This window comes from Anoplophora glabripennis, unplaced genomic scaffold (genome assembly GCF_000390285.2).
Source record: "Anoplophora glabripennis isolate ALB-LARVAE unplaced genomic scaffold, Agla_2.0 scaffold572, whole genome shotgun sequence".
NCBI lineage: Eukaryota > Metazoa > Arthropoda > Insecta > Coleoptera > Cerambycidae > Anoplophora > Anoplophora glabripennis.
This window is the reverse complement of record NW_019416660.1, coordinates 173,346-194,859: the sequence shown is the minus strand read 5'-3', so window position 1 is coordinate 194,859 and position 21,514 is coordinate 173,346. Positions and strand designations below refer to the sequence as shown.

General features: G+C 31.1%; 1 protein-coding gene across 2 annotated transcripts in view; it reads left to right on the top strand.

The window, feature by feature from the left end:
- Positions 1-7,249: 7,249 nt before the first annotated feature.
- The window catches only part of LOC108913214 (signal-induced proliferation-associated 1-like protein 1), a 157,881-nt gene continuing 143,616 nt past the window's right edge, over positions 7,250-21,514 (top strand). For both annotated transcript variants that reach the window (XM_023455180.1, XM_023455179.1), the window contains exon 1: positions 7,250-7,637. The gene's annotated coding sequence lies outside the window, so the exon portion shown is untranslated. The remainder of the gene's footprint in view (positions 7,638-21,514) is intronic.

Below are 21,514 nucleotides of genomic sequence, written 5' to 3'. Positions count from 1 at the left end.
TTGACGTCGAATGACAAGCAATCTGCGGTGACGGGTCGAGAGAGTGCGGAATGATTTTTCCAGGTGAAATACTGTTTCTTCTGTAAAATTCACTTTCAAAGGAAAAAAGGAATGGAAACTTCCAATAAAATTATCTTACTTCATATCTCTTAAGTCAAACTCTCTGCAAGTGTATGAAATTTTATTTGAAGAGCCTATACTCTGACAGATATCGTGCCAAAGGCGTATCGTTTCTCGAAAGTCGTCCCAGAGTTATAATTTTTTTTCCCATTTGTATTCACTATTTAGACCCTCTTTAGATCCTACAGACATGCATGATGAAATTTTCGATGAAATTTTATTCGAGGGATAACTTGTAAAGAAAATTGTGAAATCTTACAAATTAATGGAAAGTACGCAAAAAATAACACAGACCTATCATTTCTTATATATTTTGATGCGTTGAAACCAAAGAAGAGTAAAAAAAATATCTATTAGATTTTTTATATTCGTAGGGACGATAAGTCTCTTCTGTATTGAATATGCACTTCTCAATTTATATTTTTAATTGAAATTTTATTTAATTTTATATATTTTTTAATATATTTTAATTTTTTTATATTTGGTAAATATAAAAAACACGGACTCCATCCCAATGACTGATGTATTTTTGTCTGATAACCAAACTTGGCAGACAGTCCTGTTTAAGGCAAAAATGGCGAAAAAGGGCAAAAACACAACTACATATATTGAAAAAAGAATTGTAATAAGGTTGTTTTCCTGTGTAAAAAAAATCGCCGAACATAGTATTGATAGTATATTCAATATTGTATAAGAGACTTGTCTTTGCGATTAGAAAAAATCTAAACTACGAAAATTTGGTCTTGGGGGCAATCTTGGAGTCTAAAGATCAATGACTCCAGAAATCCAAGGACATTGACCATTATCCTCCATTGACTTCAGCATTCGACCATTGACCTTTTGAGGTATTTAAACAATATTTGAAGTAGATGTTTTCGAGTTAGTTTGACACATTTTGAGGTTTTCAAGTTATTTCAATGTAATTAGAGGTTTATGAAAAAATTGTAGGTATTTTAAAATACCTGTAGGTATGTATACATTTAAAAATTTCGGAGGTTTTGCAATATTTTAAGGTTTTCAAAGTATTTGTACATATTTAGTTGTATTGACTATTTCAAAATTTTTAAAAGTTTACGATTTATTTCTAGTTATTTTGGAATATTCTCTTTTTGATCCATTTTTAAGGAGTTACGGACTACTTTAATGTATTTCACAGTGAATTTGGAGAAATTTTATGTAGTTTAAAGCTAGATTGACGTATTTTGTTGTATTCTATAGTTGGTTGGTACTAAGACATATTTTATAGTTGTTTTAATGCTTGTGATGGATTCTATTACTGGTTCCAAATTCTCCCTCTCAAATAAAAAAACACAAATCACACAAATTATCCTGCTTCATATCGCTTTCACAAACTGTTTTCCAAAAAATAAATACTTACATTATATTGCGCCATGCCATTTTCAAAATAATTGTCGTTTCCCTTATTTGGGTTTGCCAGTATATCTTTAGGTGTCCCACCGAGGACAGCCAGGACAATTAAGCGGTGTGAACGTCCTTCTATGTCCTCTTTTTTTTAGCAACTGCCGTCTTCCGTGTCCTTCCTAGCTCAAAATTTATTTATTTTTACTTCTTCATTTATTAATTGATTATTTAAAATTTTATTACACTACGTTTGTTAAATAAACCTCTATAAAATCCAAGAAGCGATTCTTTCAGTACTTTTAAGTGAGTCACTCTCAATAAACTCGGACCCTGGACTTTGCCGCCTGTAACGCCTAATAGTAAGAAAAGGATATCTTTCATTTTATTCAAAAAGCGACCATATCCTACATTTCACCAATTTTATTTTATTATCTTTACTAGACACTTCATAAAATGTAAAATGCATTAGAACCCTTGTTTATGTATATAAATAAGGTTAGAACTGTTCCCGTATTTCAAAAAAAAGTTCATAGATTCTTGTTAGAAATCCACTATTACGAATTTAAATACAATTATCATGGAAACTGCGAAAAAGACATTGGCGTATAAATTTACATTTTGTAAGAGATAACATCAGAGGCATAGACCAGAAGAAAAATTGTGTCAGTAATTTTCTCGGATTTTTTCAGGGCTGCCTTATACCATTGTATAAGTAAAGTATTTACTTATACAATGCTTATACTTATATATTATAAAATTGTATTATTTGAACCAAAAATCCTGTAAACTGTAAACCTGTTTTCATCAGTTTATTGATGTGTTTGATAACAATAATGTAAGTAGTTTAAAAGGAGTAATTTTAAACCGAAAATGACGCTGATCTACAAGTGTTAAATTTCTAGAGTTTTTAGTGAGTGTAACTTCCGGTATCCCCGCCGCTGTAAGACGTATTTACATCTAAATTTATTTTCTTTAGTTAGATAAACATTTAGCCCAAGTTTTATCATCATATGTCTTTGGAGATATTTTTGAAAATGCGAAATTTTTTTCAAATTTCAATCTCCCGAGGACTGGAATTATGAACCCATGTTTCTATAGCCTTTTTGAATAACTAATGAATAATTAGATAATTTTTTCAGTGTTGAGATTAAATAATGAAAAATGAATAGAAAATACACAGAGGTAAAAAGTGCCAGTTTGTTCATTGTCCATTAGTAAAGTAAAATACAATAGTTCTTACTGTTATTATACATAGAAAAATGTTCAGTTAAAAGTTGGAGACTAAAATGTTTGTAATTCATTGATCACGGACAAGTATTATAAAAATAGATATGTTATAATGCATTTTTTAGGAAGTTTTATATAAGAAACATATTCAAAATTAATGATTTTTTTTTTGTATACAAGTGTGTCTGTCAGAGCAACCACATAGAAACAATTGAATTTGAGTCAACTTACCTTAGTCCAAAAAATTCTTCGTTTAAAGGTTATAGAGTGCCAAAATATTCACAAGGCAAGAAAATATTTTCAAAAAGAGTGTCTAGCATGTATCGATGAACTTTGTATTTTCATTTTGAAACATTAACCTGTTTAAATATATTCTGCTTAATGTATGATGCTGGGGCTCTAGTGATGCAGATTAAGGCTACATAGATAAATTTTTATTTAAAAAATCATTATCGATTTTCGGAAAGAACATAAGAAGAACTCGCAACAGGCCATGGATTACCAATTGAATCAGCGCAATTAGTTCAAGAAGGTACATCTAGAAGAAAATTATATTAACATTAAAGAAAATGGTTTCACATGTATTTCCTGACAATATAGCGTCTTGGTTCTTTATAGGCCGCATTATACATCCCTGGAGTCAAAATATAAGATCAATGATCTTATTAATCAGGTTGACAATATTGCACTGTCTGAAAAGTTCTTCAAAGTCGGTATGGTAAATATAACAGACGGATTAAATTTTCAATACAATCAGTGAGTTGTTCAACGAAAATCAGGCGTTAAAAAAACTCAAAAGTCAACGTTAATTCCTTTGACGGGGCTGGAAAATTTTAAACGAACTCAGTCTAGTGATGCAGATTCTGTGAATTGCTTTGGAAGATACGTTGTGTAAATTTTACAATTAGGTAGGTACCATAATAATTTGCAGGCAAATTTCTATTCCTAATCATAATTACTATTACTATCTATCGTAATAAATGTTGAAAATTATACTTTAAATGTTCGTACATTATAATTTATAAATATATTGGCATTTTTTTCAGAACTGAAACTGAAACATGTATGGAGTTATTCGACTTATCTGAGCTCTAGACAGTTACGTTGCTCAGCTCTTTATCATATTTAAATATTTTGGGAGAAGAAACCCTGCTGGAAGATTAAAGTTTGGAGCTCAAATTTAGATAGAAAAGTTCCATTGTTAAAATAAAAATTTTTGAGGCTGTACTTTGTTTCTGCTGGCTTACAATGAGAATTCAATGATTTAGCTTTTCAGAGGACAGTTATGCAACCATTAATACAACATTCTGATTGTTGTGTCAGGAATATTTTTATTAATAAGATTTAGTTCCATTCTGTATGCCGTTACATTTTTTCAGTATTAGTCATTCGAACAAAATGCCTACCTATCCAATTTTTAATGAAGACTGGGAGATATAATTGTGTTGGATTAGGTATCTAGTAGATATCTACGAAAATATCACTTGCGTTAAAAGCTAAAATATAAATAAACATTTTCATTACATTTCTGTTCCCTCTTTTTACTGTTTGTGTGTATACCTAGATGATAAAAATGACGCATTCAAACAATAAACAATATTCTTTTGAGCAGCGAGCAGTGGCGTAGATTTCTCAAAATGGGGTGGCACACTAGATATAACTAAATTGTCCAGTAGGTACAGATAAATAGGTATGTTAAGCACATACCTATATTTTTTATAATATAAAATCAAAACACTTCAGCTTAGATTTCAATATCTATCATGTAAATAAGGTAAGGAGCATAATAGATTTAATTTTATGTAATATACAATAATGATTAAAGATATTATACCTGCGCGAATTGTTAAGCCGGGTACACATCTGACAATGAACGGATACGAGGCAAGATAATATTTAAATACCGCTAATACTGTTCCCAAAGGCTTAGTTTTTGCTTTGCTTCGAACCCGTTTAAACTCAAATATTTACCCAGCTTTAGCCTATATAAGATACTGAAGAAAATCGTGAAATATGTGTAATATGGAAACAGTATATTTTAATTTTGGTTATACTTATCTGGAATTCTCTTCTTCTTCTTCTTTCCTTGGTTCTGATAAGTCCCATAGCACCGCGTCCTTAGAATCTGGAATTTAGACCAAGCCAAGAACTAAATTCTCTTGACAGTAAACATACAAAAATATGCATAAAAACTAAAAAACTGTTTAAAAACTGATTGCAAACATTTGTGTAAATCATTTACACATTTAGACATTTGTGTTTTTTGTTTTCCGACGAGGATTTAAAACAAAAGTTTTAAATAAAAATATTTGCCCGCAAACAATTAGTGTGGACATGTTCGTTCACAAACGGGTACATTCAGCGCATTTGATATGTGTACAGATCCTTTAAAAATATTTACAAGTCACGTCACCAGTAATTTTGTTTGAAACAGTAATTTTATTTCCTCCACTCGGTAAATTTAAAAATTATTAAAATAAGATGAAGTTCACATTAAAACACAACACTCTGTTTCACTGGCTGCTGATTGGTTTAATTTTTCACGACAATTCCTTGAACCTATCAGCGATCGCATTATCTCGAACGTAGACGTAACAGTTTGTCATTGCTCGTTGTAAACGAATCATTACTATTAGTGAAGCTAATTGTAAGATTTAAGCATATTTAGTTGAGTGCAATGTTGGTTGCCTATGCTCGGCGGTCACGTGGCTTGTATTAATTTATTAAAGGCTATGTATATAAATGGACCAATCTTTTCAGTCTCGAAATCAGTAAGTGTTAATTTCAAAATACTTCAGAATCCAGTAACATCACATATTTTGAATTCTCTCAAAAGATTTTCTATCTAAAAATGTTCCAACGATTTTTATATTTTCTTTTAAAATTCACAAATATGCAGCTTACAAAAATTTTAACCTTGGAATATATTGTTTGAAATATTTAAAAATATTGATGCGGACAGGTTACTTCTACCCCTAAACTTTTATTCTGAGGGAAACAATTCACATTTCATGAACGTTTGGTTTTATTTACGAGTTTACACGATTTGTTACGGGTATTGTGTAAGAACATTTATGTAAAAATTGTTTGCAGATTTGGACTAGGCTATAGTATATGTAAAATTTGTGTTCTCAAATGGAGTACACACGAGAAAAATTTACTTACTGGGATTGTTAAAAAAAGAAAAATAGTAGGTACCTATTTGTATACCTAAACAACCTACTACAATTTAAGTAAATAAAAATTTTCTTGATAGAAAACAAAGCTTAACTTGACTTAATCTAATCTGCAAAAAAACAGTAATTAATTAAAGAGGACAAAATTCAGGATGGTACAAGATAAGAGAAAAAATCGTAAGTAAATTAAAAAAGCTTAATTTGATCTAATAATCTAACATGGACTAGGCGGAAATGAAAATTTTTCTATGCGCGTAAAAAAACCTTGCGCTTAACTTTTGGCAGCACAATATGTTAAAAAATTCGAAAAATCTCATATTTTTCTTCCTATTAATTATGTATCTTTTCATGAGTTGATTTTAAGCGAAAATGGAAGAGGAATGTAATTACATTTTTTAATCGCCAAATATGGGGAATTTTTTTGGTGAATTATTATGCAAAATCTATAGATTTTGATAAAATTTGGTGCGATGATTCTACATAACATGAAGTTTTCTCGAACCAAGTATGGTCATATACCCAATTTAAAGATCCCAAAGAAATTCCCTAAAAAGTAATGTTTTTTAACCCCAATTTCGGCGATTTTTTCGATTTATACAATAATAATCAAGATTCATTCGATTTTATTTTGTAAAAAATTTAATTACAAACATTTCTTTCCTCATCCATTTTCGCCTAAAATCAGCTCTTGAAAAAAATACATAATTAAATAGGAAGAAAAATATGACATTTTTCAAATTTTTTTAACATATTGTGCCGCCAAAAGTTAAGCCCACGTTTTTTTAAGCGCTTAAAAAAATTTTAATTTCTAGTGATATTTGAAAGCCAAAAAGCCAAAAATCTTCGTGGATATATGATTCACCCAAATATGGACTTTGTGAAACAGATACCGTCTGGACTAACATGCAATAATAGAATAATTATCATATTAAAATTAACTTTGTTAATTACTACATTAAAACAATGTTTCCTAGTTTCAAATTTTCTCTCAGTCTCTACTCTAATTTAACTAATGCGCTAATTTCAAGTCAAACAAAACAGATTTTCTAACATGCACACCTGTAAGTTTTTAATAAGTACAACATATAGAACACATGAGTTAGGTCATTTTTTCTGAACAATATCAATATTTCTTTCTGAAAAGGGAGCGGTAGCCAAACTAAGTTTGGGAACCTCTGTTCATTATGAAGATCTAGCGGTAAAAAGTGAGGGGCGCGGGCCTCCTAGCCCTCGCTTGTATACGCCTCTGACTTTTTTAAGTACGACACTGACTGAACTGACTCGTTCTACCATTCAACTGTTTATTCATGGGAATAGGAGGGGAAGAGGTAGAGTGGATTAGTTTGCTGTTTGTTGCATGGCAATGCATGGAGCGATCGAGTACCGAACGAGGCCGTGTTCGTGAGAGAACGTGGCTGAAGTATAGAGAAAGAAGAGAGAGATAGGAGGTATAGTTAGTTGTAAAGCTGTACGGGGACGGGGTTGTGTTGCGTCTTTGCATTTATGCGTTCCGCCGTTAAATTTTGACATGTAATCTCACGAAGTAGCCAGTGTTTTGTTTTGTTTTGTGTTTTAATGGTTGTTTTGATTTAGACATCCAACTACCAGTGCTAGTTATTAAGAGTTCAATTCTTGGATTAATAGTACATACAGTGTTCGAGTGGGGTACCTACCTAATACAAGGCGACAAAAGGCATTACACTGACGTTATTTTGTGTGCCTCGACAAAAACGATCATCTCAGAACGAAAGCGTAAGTTTACTTCTAATTTAGTTTCTTTTAGTTTACAATACATGCGTTCGTCGTTTGACACTTGACAGGCGTTTGTGTCTTAAATGCAGGATGCATCCTGAAAAGAGACTCTAAATTTTTACAATTTCGGAATATAAAAGGTTCCATCTTATTTAGGTTACCTACCTTAAATTTCTGGTTTCTTTGTTAACGTTATCGTGTCAAATGTTTGTTTGCTTTTAAGCGACTTGATTCGTGTACCTACTTACTAACTAGGTGTGAAATGAAAATATTTAACTGGACATAAATTAATTACACTCAATTGATACCAGTTTTCCAATTTAAGTTAACGAACACTTGAAAGGCTTAAATTATTATGACTATATAAAGAAAATTATATCATTCACAATATTATTTAACTCATAATTGTATACTAGTGTTATTATAAAAGATAACTTACATTTACAACTGAAGTGAAGCAAATCAGTTACCTATATTATTAAGCTGAATTTATTTAATCAAAGTACTGTAATTTCAAGCTAGAGCAAAGCTAAAACTTCTACTTCTGCGTTCCTCCTATGCAAGGGGGATCAAGCATATACATATTAGTATTCAAGGCCGTAAAAACGGAAATCTTCAATTAAAAGATAACTGGAAATCATAGCTGGACTAACAAGCTTGACTATGCTGTGAAAAATCTATTACTGCCCTGAGTGTAACTAGAATATACATAGGTACTCGTATCTAATAATTTGTAGGGATACCTACCCAACCTCAGATGTTATAGTTACATCAATAATTTGCTGAATTACTCTAATTTCCAATGTTGTATCCGAATTAAGATCAGTTTGTCATCAATACATTTAGGGGCTTATATTTGAGCATATTTATATACATTTAAATAAAAGCAGTGATTAATAATCTTTTGAAAATTAGTTTTTCTACCGCAATAAGTTTTTCGATTTTGATTGAATCTAGCTTTAAATTGCCTGGGAACCTACTTGACTGTTTATATTGGAGGTTCTAGTCAGGCACTTTAAACGCACCTTCCCAGTGACCCTGATCGTACAAGCAAATGTATTAGGTACCTATGTACTAGGAATTATACAACACAAAGATACTGGTCGAGGTTCTAGTCTACCAAGTGTCATTATTTTCGTGCTCGTATTCCAAACTGGTTAGATTTATTTGTTGTAGAGGGAATTTTATCTGCAGCTTTGAAGAGATAATGTTATTTAAATTACAGTGAAATGGTTTCAGGTTTGAAATCGACTAATAAATACTCGAATAAATAATACTGAATTGAGTGGCGGCTTATGCGGCATTGCTGAATATCATTGATGCAAAAATTTTGCAATTTCTTCAAGCTATGCCCTTTGCAACTTCTAACCAAAATATGCGAATTCTTTTAATAATTATGCAGTGTCTAAAATCGCATCCCAAAAAAAATCATATAAGTACTTTTTTGAGAAACAAGTTTCGAGTACAGTTATTTTATATTCATTGAACTGCTCCCTAAAGGTTAAAATTAACTTAAAAAAGTAACTCCAAAATGGTAAATTTTTAAAATAAAATAATTGGTAAAAGTTTTTGCCTCGGTTTTTGCTTTGAAACATGGCTAGGAGTTACAAACAGTGAATTTCGAAAATACCCAGTGGGCAGTGTTCAGTATTAGTACTTTCCAATGTCTCCATCACTAGCTGACATATTTTCACTCAAATTCAGCTGTAGTCGAGGCTGTACTACTGATACTGATAAACAAACTTGAAATCTGAAGGCTATTTGAAACATACACACAAAAAAAATTCTCCAATCAAGACTAATAATTTATACAGGGAGTTTCAGAAAGACCTCCCGTAAATACAAGGGATGATAGTACGACAAAAAATAAAAATTTTTTGTCTTATGAACTATATGTCTATCTCGTCTTGTTTTCGAGATACAGAGCGACAAAATAAAATTTTTTTAAATAAAATTTTACGAAAATTTCCAAACGGTGCGAAATATTTTTATGAAATTTGGTATTCTGGGGTTTTTAAGGATGTTAAATACGCTGGTCTAATTATTTTTTGGATATTTCATAAAGGACGCTAGTTATGCTACACTCCTATTACATTTTAAGTTCTATTATTTTTAAGGTTAGGTTTTTTACCATACGGGCTCCAATTTCTAATGTACAATTTTATTTTCTAAAAATGTACCCTTGTTAGAACTTCTTAATGTGGACGGTTTTCGAGAAAAAAGGCTTTTAATTAAACTCTTACAATATTACAGAGTATAAAATAAGTGACTTTTCTCAAGTAGGCTTATGTCAAAACTTATTGATGGATGTCTCATAGTCATAAACAACGCATACATTCTTAGTAATATTTTAAACTCTAATTAAGATATATCAAAATTTTAGTGACTGTTAGTGACTGTAGTTAGTAATGACTAATTACAGTTACTAAAATTTTGATATGAAGTTAGAGTTTAAAATATTAGTAAGAATGTATGCGATGTTGATGAGACATTCATCAATAAGTTTTGACATGAGCCACTTATTTTATACACCGTAATATTTAAGAGTTCAATTAAAAGCCTTTTTCTGGAAAATCGTCCACATTAGGAAGTTCGTATAAAAGAAAATAAAATTGTAGAAATTGCATGCAGCCCGAATGGTAAAAAACCTAACCTAAAAAAAATTTGAAATTAAAACGTAAAAGTGTTTTTAAGTGAAAATATTTTACTCGGTTCAAGAATATTGTACCTAGGTATATGAGCATCAAAACCATATTTTTTTGCGTATATAATAAAAATATTAGGTATTTATAGGTATTTGTTTAAAAAATTGTGTCAATTTTCTTTCTTTCTTTTGTCAATGACGCACAAACCACTTAAAAAATATATCTGCAGTTATTTAAAGTCAACTATTAAAATAAAAAAATATGTTTCCCCACATATTACTAAAATCTTGTAATACCGAGGTTTGTTCATTGAATTATTTATTATTTAGAGTAGGTAATTATTTAGCTCCGAAAATGGCCCGATCTCGAGCCTGATCAAAAAACAAAATATTGAACTAAAGAAAATAATCTGGGCAATACTTACCACAAATGCCTAAGGAGTTTAAGAAAATTTGAAGTAATTAGCTTTCGTCGAGGCTTCTGTGTTAAAAATATGAAACATGATAAGTTGGAATTGGTCTAGTCTTTCCGAAGTCAGTTGAACATGTATAAAAACGCGTAGCAATAACATTTAATGAGTTTCATAGGCGTCCCTAAAAAAATTTTCTGCTGAAGGTAAAAAATTGTAATAATTTTTATAGGTAAATGTAATGCATAGAGAATTTCTATTATATGTTCATTTGACCAACAACATATTTTAATTATTTATGTCCTCAAACTATTTTATTATATTGATGTTAAATTTCGTTTTGTTCGGTTTCAAAATATCGTGTTGTAATAATATTAGTAAACAAAATATCTCTCTTATTTCTCCCTTTCGCAATTGTAATATGAATGATTAATAGAAGGTGCCTATAATAAATTATATTTATTGACAACTGAATTTATGACCAGGTGGCCCAGTGCGGTTGTATTTGTGCCGCGTTTCAACTGGGCGACCAGACCTGTAAATGGGTATGGCTAAATAAATATGGGAACAAGTTTTTCAAATATTTCAATGCCGGGTTGCTGCGTCAGCGACCGAACTTACTGCCAACCTCTTGCTCTTCAGGAGTAACTTGGTATACAAACTTGAGTACTAGATACGTGAGTAATACTTTGGTAATATCGAGGGTAATATATTTGTTTTACATATACTCAAGTTAGGTAAGCCTTCAGGCATAATTGACAATGCGGTTAACAGATTTAATAAAGACAGTTTCACACAATTTCTATCTTCAAATAGATGTTTTTGCAGTCATTTTTATTTAACCAGTGTCTGATTTAATCGAGAGTGAAACCGCTCACCGAAATGTGTACATCAAAATACTCGTTTTTCATATTTAATTACTCGTTTATTGCTCAGAAATAATGGAAATGGGGTATCGGACGTGTGACATACTATTTATTACTCAAATAGTACTCAGTATTACTCAAACTTATACAGCAAATTACTCGCGGTTTCCCCCTCGAATTTAAGAATTACAGTATAAGGTATTGTCTTTAATCAACAAATTGTGAAGATTGAATAATGACTAGTGTCGAAACAAGAGGATATTAATACTTTCTGAATCTAATGCGACATTGTGTGGGTAGATTGCTGTCGCCCCGTATTCCCTAAAACAATACGAGGAAATAAGATAATACTGAGAACAGAGAAAGCGATTATGATGTACATGAGACAGCTTGTCTCACGCGCGTAGCTTTTTTTTCTGTCAATTTAATTCGAACAATGCTAGGCAAACCTGTATCTTTAAGAGAATTGTGGAAAATAAAAAAATAAAATCAGTGAGTGGATAATCAAGTAATCATATTTGTTATCGAATTTGTTATCAATTGAAAATAGTAAAATACGAGTTAAAATACTTCTTAATAGTCTATACCTACCGAGAGAAAAGTTTGGATATAGAGATTTAAAATATTGTCTCTAAACCGAGCTCTAAACTCGGTAGAACAGCGCTGTTAGAGAATAAGAAAAAGTCATATTTTTCCTTTTTAAATATCGAGTCGATATGATACATTATCATTCATTTTCCTATAAGTACTTGAGTCAAATTTTCTAGTATTTGAAGATAAATAATCCAAGAACCCAAGATGGGCTTATTCGAGGGATTACTTGTATCAGATAATGATGATAGAATACCTATATGAAATTGAATTACTTAGTCAAGTAGGTACTTAATTTTTCAATTTCTGGGAAAAGAATTCTATACCTACTTACAGAGCTCCATAAAACAAAACGATAAATATTATCTCAAATGACCACTTCTTTGACCACTATAGTTTATGTTAGTCACAGTTCCCGTCATACGGGATTTTTTTTCATGAGAGAGCTTGTCAGATATGTAACACAGGTCTGCAAAAAAACACTTCGAAAAAAGCTATTTTTTATAGTTTTTGGCGTGGTAAATCCGAATTTGAACTCTGTTAATTTGTATCACCCTCAGTTTAGTCACAATTCAATCTAGTTAGATATGACAAAGTATTCTAAATATGCAATAAAAATTAAAAGTAATCAACTTTTAACGTGCACACAAAACTTTATTTGGACATAGAAGTACATTTTATATTTTTAATACTAAATTCTACAAAGCATTTATGTGTTGGTTTATATTTTCTTTCCCACTTTTCTTTAAAACTCCTGATGTGACCTTTTCTCTTATGCGCTGATTGCTGACTCTCTCGGTTCTTGATAATGTTTTTCCATAACTTTTATGTCTTGGTGAAATGTGAACGAATGATAGGTGGTGATATGGCGTTTTTTATGCACTTTTATACTTAAAATTGATCATTAAAAAAATTTATTGACTTGTTCCCTTGTTATATATTCAGTTATATAAATCGGAGTTTACTTAAATGTTCCCAAAAATGTCTAATTGGGTATGTGAAAATCCGAGACAATGAAATCACTTGTCTTATTTAATAGCTATTGATAAAATATTTAAATAAAACCATTTTATAAACGATTTTATAAAGCATACACTTGAAACGTGGAAAAAGTATTTTATGAATAAAAAATATTTGGTTACAGGAAACAATGTTTGTATAAAAATTAGATATAACTTATGTCATGGTGGTCAAACGGAGTGTCAAACCAAATGTTTTTTATCATATCCATATTTATTTTCGCCTCCACAACTTGTTCCCAGAATTTGAATCCTACAGCAATAATAAAAAACTTTTCGTCTCCAATTAATCAATCATCATAATCTGTCGCCGTTGTTAGGCAGTAAGTAGGTAGTATAAGTTATAGGTGTTTGTATAAGGTATAGTATAATACAGGGTGATTCAGAACTTATCCAAAAAAAAATCTGGATGTACAGGGGACCCTTACAAATACAATTTTGTAAAGAAAAAAATCAAAAAGGTCAGTTCGAAATTGATTTAAAAATACACTTTTGCACGGCACTGGAAACTGGTCCACTGTAAAACCTGACCTCACACAATGAGACCGGTATGGCGGCGTGATAAAAACGGACAAAAACTTTCGCAACGAAAGAAATATGTAAATAGAATTTTATCGCACCTATTTTATATCGGCAAATTCAAATGCTTTTGCCTTTATTAATTATTAATCAAATTAATTTGCGTTTTTAAATAATAAAATCATTTGACATACCCGATGCTGCAACAGCAATTGTTCAAAATTGTATCCACTAACATGTAAACACATTTGGGTCCGTCTTACTCACTTTCTACGAACTAACACAAATGATGTCTTGTTTCACTATAACACAAACGCTTCACCATAAATTAAAACAATATCCATCAAATCCGAGTACACGCAAACCATTTTTGACACTAACTACCCATTTTTGACACCAACTACTAAAAACGTATTATAAAAACCACAGATAACAGGTAAATATCGCAACGACGATTGCAAAATCCGAATTCAGTATTCGGAGTCGATGAGGCCACGTGGCGAATGATGCTAGAGACTACAGTTGTCTCGACAGTTGTTCAGCCAAGTAGTGGTTTAATGTGCTATAACTTCAATAATTTTTTTCTCAGAAACTATAAGGATTTTACAAATTTTTTTTTACAATATTGACTCCATTTCTCATGCCGCATCTATTCCCAAATTTTTTTGGATAAGTTGTGAATCATCCTGTATACATAGTATCATTAGAGATAACACATATACATACATAAAAGGAGCTTCACTTATTTTGATATAAGTAGGGCTTAAAAATTGTTTTAATAATTAAAATTATGTCTAATAATAAATTAAAATATGTAGTTATATAAGTAATTATTACTCTTAGAAACAAGAAAAAGCAAGCAATGGTTAATAAAGAAATTTAAAATTTTGGTCACATTTTGATAACAAAAATGAGGTCTTTATTTTACATTTTTCATAATGTTAACAGCGTTATAAGATGGAAAAATATGTTAGTATTAAATTGAAATCTAAAAACTACAAAGAAAATTATTTTTTTCAAAACTGAAAAAAAAACTTCTGATTGTATCTAAAAGTTGCTCAACCAGTTCTGTTGATAACGAAAAGAAAATGCAAATATATGTGAAACCCTTTTCGAGATCTCAGAGTGGGCAACCACTATTTTCATTTTTTATTTCCCAAATTCCGTTCAAAATTTCTTCTTGATGAAAGTTCTCTATTACACATAGAAATTTTTCCTAAGAAACGGTATTGCTGCATTATCAAAATATGACAATTTCAATTTTCATCAGTCGTCACTGGACATGTCTTGTGTGTGCCAGAATAAACAAACTGGAAATGTGATATCTTGGTTCCAGAAAATTAGGACAGATTTGTAATTATGTAATTAAATTTTGTGTACGTCCCTGATTTACTAAAATGGACAAGGAATTCACATAACTAAAACTTAATTTTATGGTTGTTTCCAGTAGTCGGAATGTTTTGTTGATACTTAGTCACAACAAAATAATAGTAATCTAGATATGTGAACAGAGCATGTTTATTTGTGTCTATTATGTGTTATTATTTAATAGTTTAATAGCAAAATGTCATCCGTAGATGGCCTTGAAAAACACTGCATATGTAAAAGCTTTCTGAAGGTAGGTTTACATCTCGGTTTACATTAATTATTGTGTTACAATAATTAGAGGTACATCAACTGCAATGTAGGGACTTTAGGCTGTTTAATCACTAGATAATAGTTTCCAGTGAAAAACAAATGCCTGTCAACGATACATAGTGATGTGGCTTGATAATAACTGATAATTGTCCCTCCAATCCGTACCATTTTTATTTTGATTTTGTTTACAAACCACAAAAAGTAATTTGAGAAGTCGGAAAATCTTTTATACATGGTCTATAAAATACTCAAGTAGGTACTACTTAAAAATAGCGAGAAACCGGGGTGAGGGGGAGGGGGAGGGGGAAGATGACTCGTGCTCGCATCTTATAGATGATGTGAATTGTTGCCTTAATACCCAGCCCAAATATTACTGAAGTATTGTTGTTCCATTCGGGGCGTTGCTTGTACCGAAAATTCCACGTAATTTGCGCACAGTCTCAGCTACACACTTTCCGTACTTGTAATCATAATCTTCATTCGCTCATCCGTCTCATAACGCTACATTTTCTTTAACCGCAACGTGTTTACTACAACATGGTGATCCTGCACAATGCTACTTACCAACTCTTCGGAATGAAAATGGCGCACAATTGAAATCCTGCGTTACTTTTGGGACACCCTTTAAATTACACTTTTGTAGAGTTTCTGTTCTACACCAAAATGAACTTTATTTAAATATCCATATATTAATTTTTAATTATTATTTAACTTACTTGACTACAATCAGATTTTTTACTCGGATTTTTATAAAAAAATAATCTCTTATGTCCTTTTTGCGACATTTTATGCTTCTATGAAGAAATCTGGAATTTTTGTGTGCCATTATTTTATGAACTCCACCTCTTTCTTTTTTATTCTATTAGTTCTTTGAAAACGGTTTAATTTAAGCCTCGTTTTATGCACTGTCCCATTTATCCTTATTTTCTTCAATATATGTACGAGCGAGTGTACGAGTAAAAGAGTACAAAGGTTAACGATATATTTTATTAAATTTTGTTAGTTTTACCAAACCTTTGTTATCGACTTTTTTAATGCTTACTTATATATTTTCGTAAATTCAAAATATTATCTGTAGGTAGGTCGAGAGGTAGGTACTTTGTTTCGCACCAAATGAAGTATTAATGATAATAACCAGTACACTTCTTAACAAAACATTTTTAGCATTCTCTTATTTTTTTACCAAAATAGATACTAGTTTATTCGTATGTGAGAAATTTTTTATATGGATTTACTAATAAAATAACCGTGGAATACCTGGAAAAGTCATTGAATTCCAAGAAAAAAATGTGCTGAATTGCTTTGTACGATAATAGACTTCTTAGACTGTAACAATATATGAAGTGTTTTTCCGTCCGCTACACGATGTATCATTTTGTAGATAAGTTCGTTGCATACATGTAACTCTACCTTCAGTAAGCGGGCTAGGAGGTTACTGACCGATCTGCATTGCATATTGGTTATTGCGAAGGGGAAACCGCTGGCCAAAATTTGTACATTAAAATATGCATTTTTACATTTAATCACTAGTATTACTCGGAAAGTATTATGCAAACATTACTTAGATTTCTACACCAAATTACTCGTTTGGTTTCTGCCCCGGGTTATTGTAAGCCTCCATGTGACTGACGCGACTTAACACACCAGTAATTTGATATCTTCCGTTAACAACTATTGTTGATATTCACCGTTTTCTTATTACTACTAGTGCAATGAAGTTTATCTAAAATCATTAATCACGCAGCAGCGGTAAAGAAAAGAACTTAGATCATCTTAGAACTTAGCTCAAATTTGATATATTTATTATTTAAAACAATAAACAGGTGTAAATGTAACAAGGGATTCAAAACCAAAACTATGATCATTTCTTCTTTCCTGGAGAATGTGCAATCTAAGTCCAAATAAGTTTATGGACACTTACAATTAGAATAGTTTAAAGGGTTTACATGGAATTTTGAAAACTTCTTGAAACTACCAATGGGAATATAAAAAAGTCTTTAATTCTCACAAGCCTTTATTACATACGTAAAATGAATTACATACGACGATTAGTTTCGAGCTCAAGATTACACCTCATCATCAGGTCATACAAGGATATCAAATTTACAAAGTACCTACTAACTTTTGGATTATGAGAATTGAAAACTCTTTTATATTCCCATTGGTAATATGAACTCACACATATCTATTTCACCTTTAGTTTTCTTGAAACTAGTTCATGGAGCGGATTTCATAAAATTACTTTCGGGTGACACCACACTTCCATTAAACATCAGTATCCCTTTTGAAGCTTGTCATTTGATGAAGACATCAACGTGGACACAAAAAAGAAATCGAAATTTGGGTTCATTCTCTTACATACTAGATATTACCGTTAACAAATAGTTAGTTGATTGCTAACTCGTATAAATTTCAGATCGAAATTCAGTTTATAAGTTTAAACTTCTGTCCAAACTATGGTCACCACCAACACCAAAAATGGTGACAGTTTAACAGCGACGTTGCAACATATATTCAGGGCTGATTCCTCTCGTCAAAACAGACAAAAGAACAAGAATATCGAGTACCTGGTACAATTCAGTGCTGTGGTATTTAGATACTTAATTGTGAAATTTGATCAGAAATTAACCAACGGCATTGGAATTGGGAGGCGTATTTGACATTGCAGAAAGATTTGTTTTATTAGCAGAGCCTTCACAAATAATTACAAGCCACGCGACCAACAATTTTGTTTGGGACAGTAATTTTATTTCTTTCACATTAGCAATTAAATCTCGGTAAAATCAAAACAAGATCAAGATTATGTTAAAACACTACATTCAGGCTGTGATTGGTGTAATTTTTCACGACATTCTATTCAACCAATCAGCGATCGAGCGTAGACGTAACGGTTTGTCATTGTTCATTGTAAACGAATGATTAATACCGGTGACGCCAAGATTTAGGGATAATTTTTAAGTAAGTCTCGTGGCACTTGAATTTTTTTCTTATAATGCATCATTAATGGTCCAAAACCCAATTTAAAGTTAGGCAATTATTTTGCTCTAATTTTTCAACAATTTGAGCTACATAATTAGATAAGTTGAATTTGTTTCGTTTTTTATTTCAAGTAATGTCAAAATTTATTTGATTTTCACTTAATTTTTTCACTTTAATTTTTTATTGCCGTGCAGTTTTTTTTACGTTGTTCATGACTTCAACAACATTTTTATCCCCCACCGAGAACTGCGTCGATTGATAACTAGGAAAGTACTGCTCCGAAAAATTTGAAAGTTTGTCTAGAACTCTCCAGCACTTCCGGTTATACCGGAAGTCGACACCAACTTCATTATTTTAAATAGGACACCCTATATATTATGGCATTTTCGAAATTTGAGGGTCACTTTATTAAATGTTAATTAATTTTTAAAGAAAAAATTTGACAGATGCAAAGATCCACGGAGATGCTAGTCACATTATTAATTAAAACATTTAATACTAGGTGTTTCATTTTTGCTGTTACATTTTGATAACCTTAAAAGCTACAACATTGTTAACCTAAATGGAACATCCTGTATTTTTTTACTCTGTCGTATACAGATTGAAATTTCCTATCAAGCAATATAAGCATTGTTAGGGTTGCCGTTACTACTTTTAGAGATATTTGCAATTTTCTATTTTTTGGACACTTTTTCTCGTATCAGATCTGTTGTCAAATTGGTCATGATCAGAACACACCAAAACAACTTAAATAACTTGACATTTGTCAAGTCAAATCAAATTATTGTTATGTCTGTAACAGTTTTTGCTGAAAATTTAAATAAAAATGGGATTCGTTTAAATTATATTTATGAGGATTATTTTAATTTGTTTGTTATTTATGGAAACAAGCAGCAGATTCTCTACATGTTCTTGAAATTACTTTGTAACATTTTTCATAAATAATAAAGAAATCCTCATTAGTATCATTTAAACGATCCCCAGGCATTTTTATTTAAATTTTCAGCAAAAACTATTCAGACACAACAATAATTTGACAACTAACTTGACAAATGTCATGTTATTTCAATTGTTTTAGGAGTGTTTCTGGTCATGGCCAATTTGACAACAGGCCTGATACGAGAAAACCTGTCCAAAAAATAGAAAATTACAAATATCTCTAAAAGTAGTAACGGCAACCAAAACAATGATTGCTTGATAGAAAATTCCAATCTGCATACGACAGAGTAAAAAAATATAGGGTGTTCCATTTAAGTTAACAAAGTGGTTGAATTTATCAAAATGTAACAGCAAAAATGAAACACCTAGTATTAAATGTTTTAACTTGTTATATCATAATGTAGTGTTACTTATGCCCTTTACAGGTACCAAAAATCCACTTGATATCACACTCCTGAAAAGAGTTACTAGCATTTCCTTGGATCTTTGCATCTGTCAAATTTTTTTTTTTTTAAATGAAAATATTTAATAAAGTGACCCGAAATTTCACGTAGAATCCGAAAATGCAATAATATTAGGGTGTCCCATTTAAAATAACGAAGTTGGTGTCGCCAGGGACATTACTATGTTGCCAAATTTTCAAATTTTTCGGAGCAATATCTTCCTAAATATCGATCGATGCAGTTCCCGGTGGGACACCCTGTATATGTTTATTTAACACAAATATAATACTTTTCTTTGGTGTTTTTGTTTTAATTTTGCGTTTATTTGTTTTTCTTTTTTTGTTTATGGTGTTGGTGGGTCAAAATAAAGTCATTGCATTTGTTTATCTAAGGTGCATTCTTAAGGAGATATAGATAGACATTTTAATGCTCAAAATTGGTTAAAAATGGCACAAGGAGGCATTTTACAGAAAAAGTGCAAAATTAAAAAGTTTTTATTTTGACCTTATTATCAACACTCCACTTTAATTTCAAATTTTTAACTATTTTAACAAGAAATCGAGATTTTCACTTATTTCGAGCTATTTTTTGAGGTTAGGGAAAAATCCTGAGGTGGTGGAGCATTTCTAATGGCCCCATCATCTATTAAAGGTACATGAATTTTTTTTTGTGTGAGTGAAATCAGTAAAATTTAAAATACTGCAGAAAACGCTTATTAGAAACGAAGATAGCCAGTTGCATACATTCATCATAAACCTAATAATAATTACATAGCTGAAATTGTTGAGAAAATAGAATATTTTAATTGATTTTTATCCGTGCTCACTGTATCAGTAGAAATGAAAAAGGATAATTATTATTCTTATTACTATTTAATTGTTATATTTTATTCATTCGTTCTGCAAGGTTTTGAACGATGATTAAGCAAATGGAATCGTTGTCTAGTACCGCAATAATTAGGATTTACCTATCTGGACTTCTGTTAAGATAATTCACTACATTAATATAGAAGCATAAGCGAGTACGAGAGTAGGTATTTCCTATTAAGATTTAGTTTGATTGTCTTCCTGAGCAGCACAAGAACACTAACCGGTTGTATTTTTTTGGAGCGGTAATTCGCGACGTGCTATAATTCTGACTCATTTGTTTTATCCGCCATGTCCCACTTGCCTTTGATTCGAAATGCGAGTTCTACGTCATAGTCCGCGAGCTCTTTAAAGGCATACCTTTACATATACGTCTCAATGTGCCATTGACATTTCCTTTACAGTTAGCAATATCCGTGGAGAGTTATGTATTTTTTCCACGTGCAGACTCGTTATTGTTTTCGCGCTACTCGCAATGCCTGAGGATAAAAGAATTCTTGTTTAGAAGAAATTTACAGGAAAATATCTAATCTTTTTGCGCAGTCATTGTAGGAGGTTAGAGGTGTCAAGATCTTTGCTGCATTTACTAAATGCAGGGAAAATAAATATCTTAAGTCAAAACAGAAATCAAAAGTGCAATATTTTTCTAAACCCTTTCCTAAGGGTTCTATAATTCTTCAAAGATTGGACGTCAATTTCAGCTTTTGTTCAATTACTTATGAATCATTGAATAAATAAATTTCAAATTTTGTACATAGCAACAGTGGCTATTTACGTGTAAAATTTGTAAAAGAATAAAAGTGACGTTCGAATTAGGAGGGTCTGGGTAGTTCCAACTCTCAAAAAAAAAAAGTTATTTGGTGTCACAGGGTTTTCTACAAAGCCTTCATTTCTTTCACGTTGTCAATTAAATTTCGGTAAAATAAAAAGTTGTTAAAACAATGAGATCAATATTATACACAC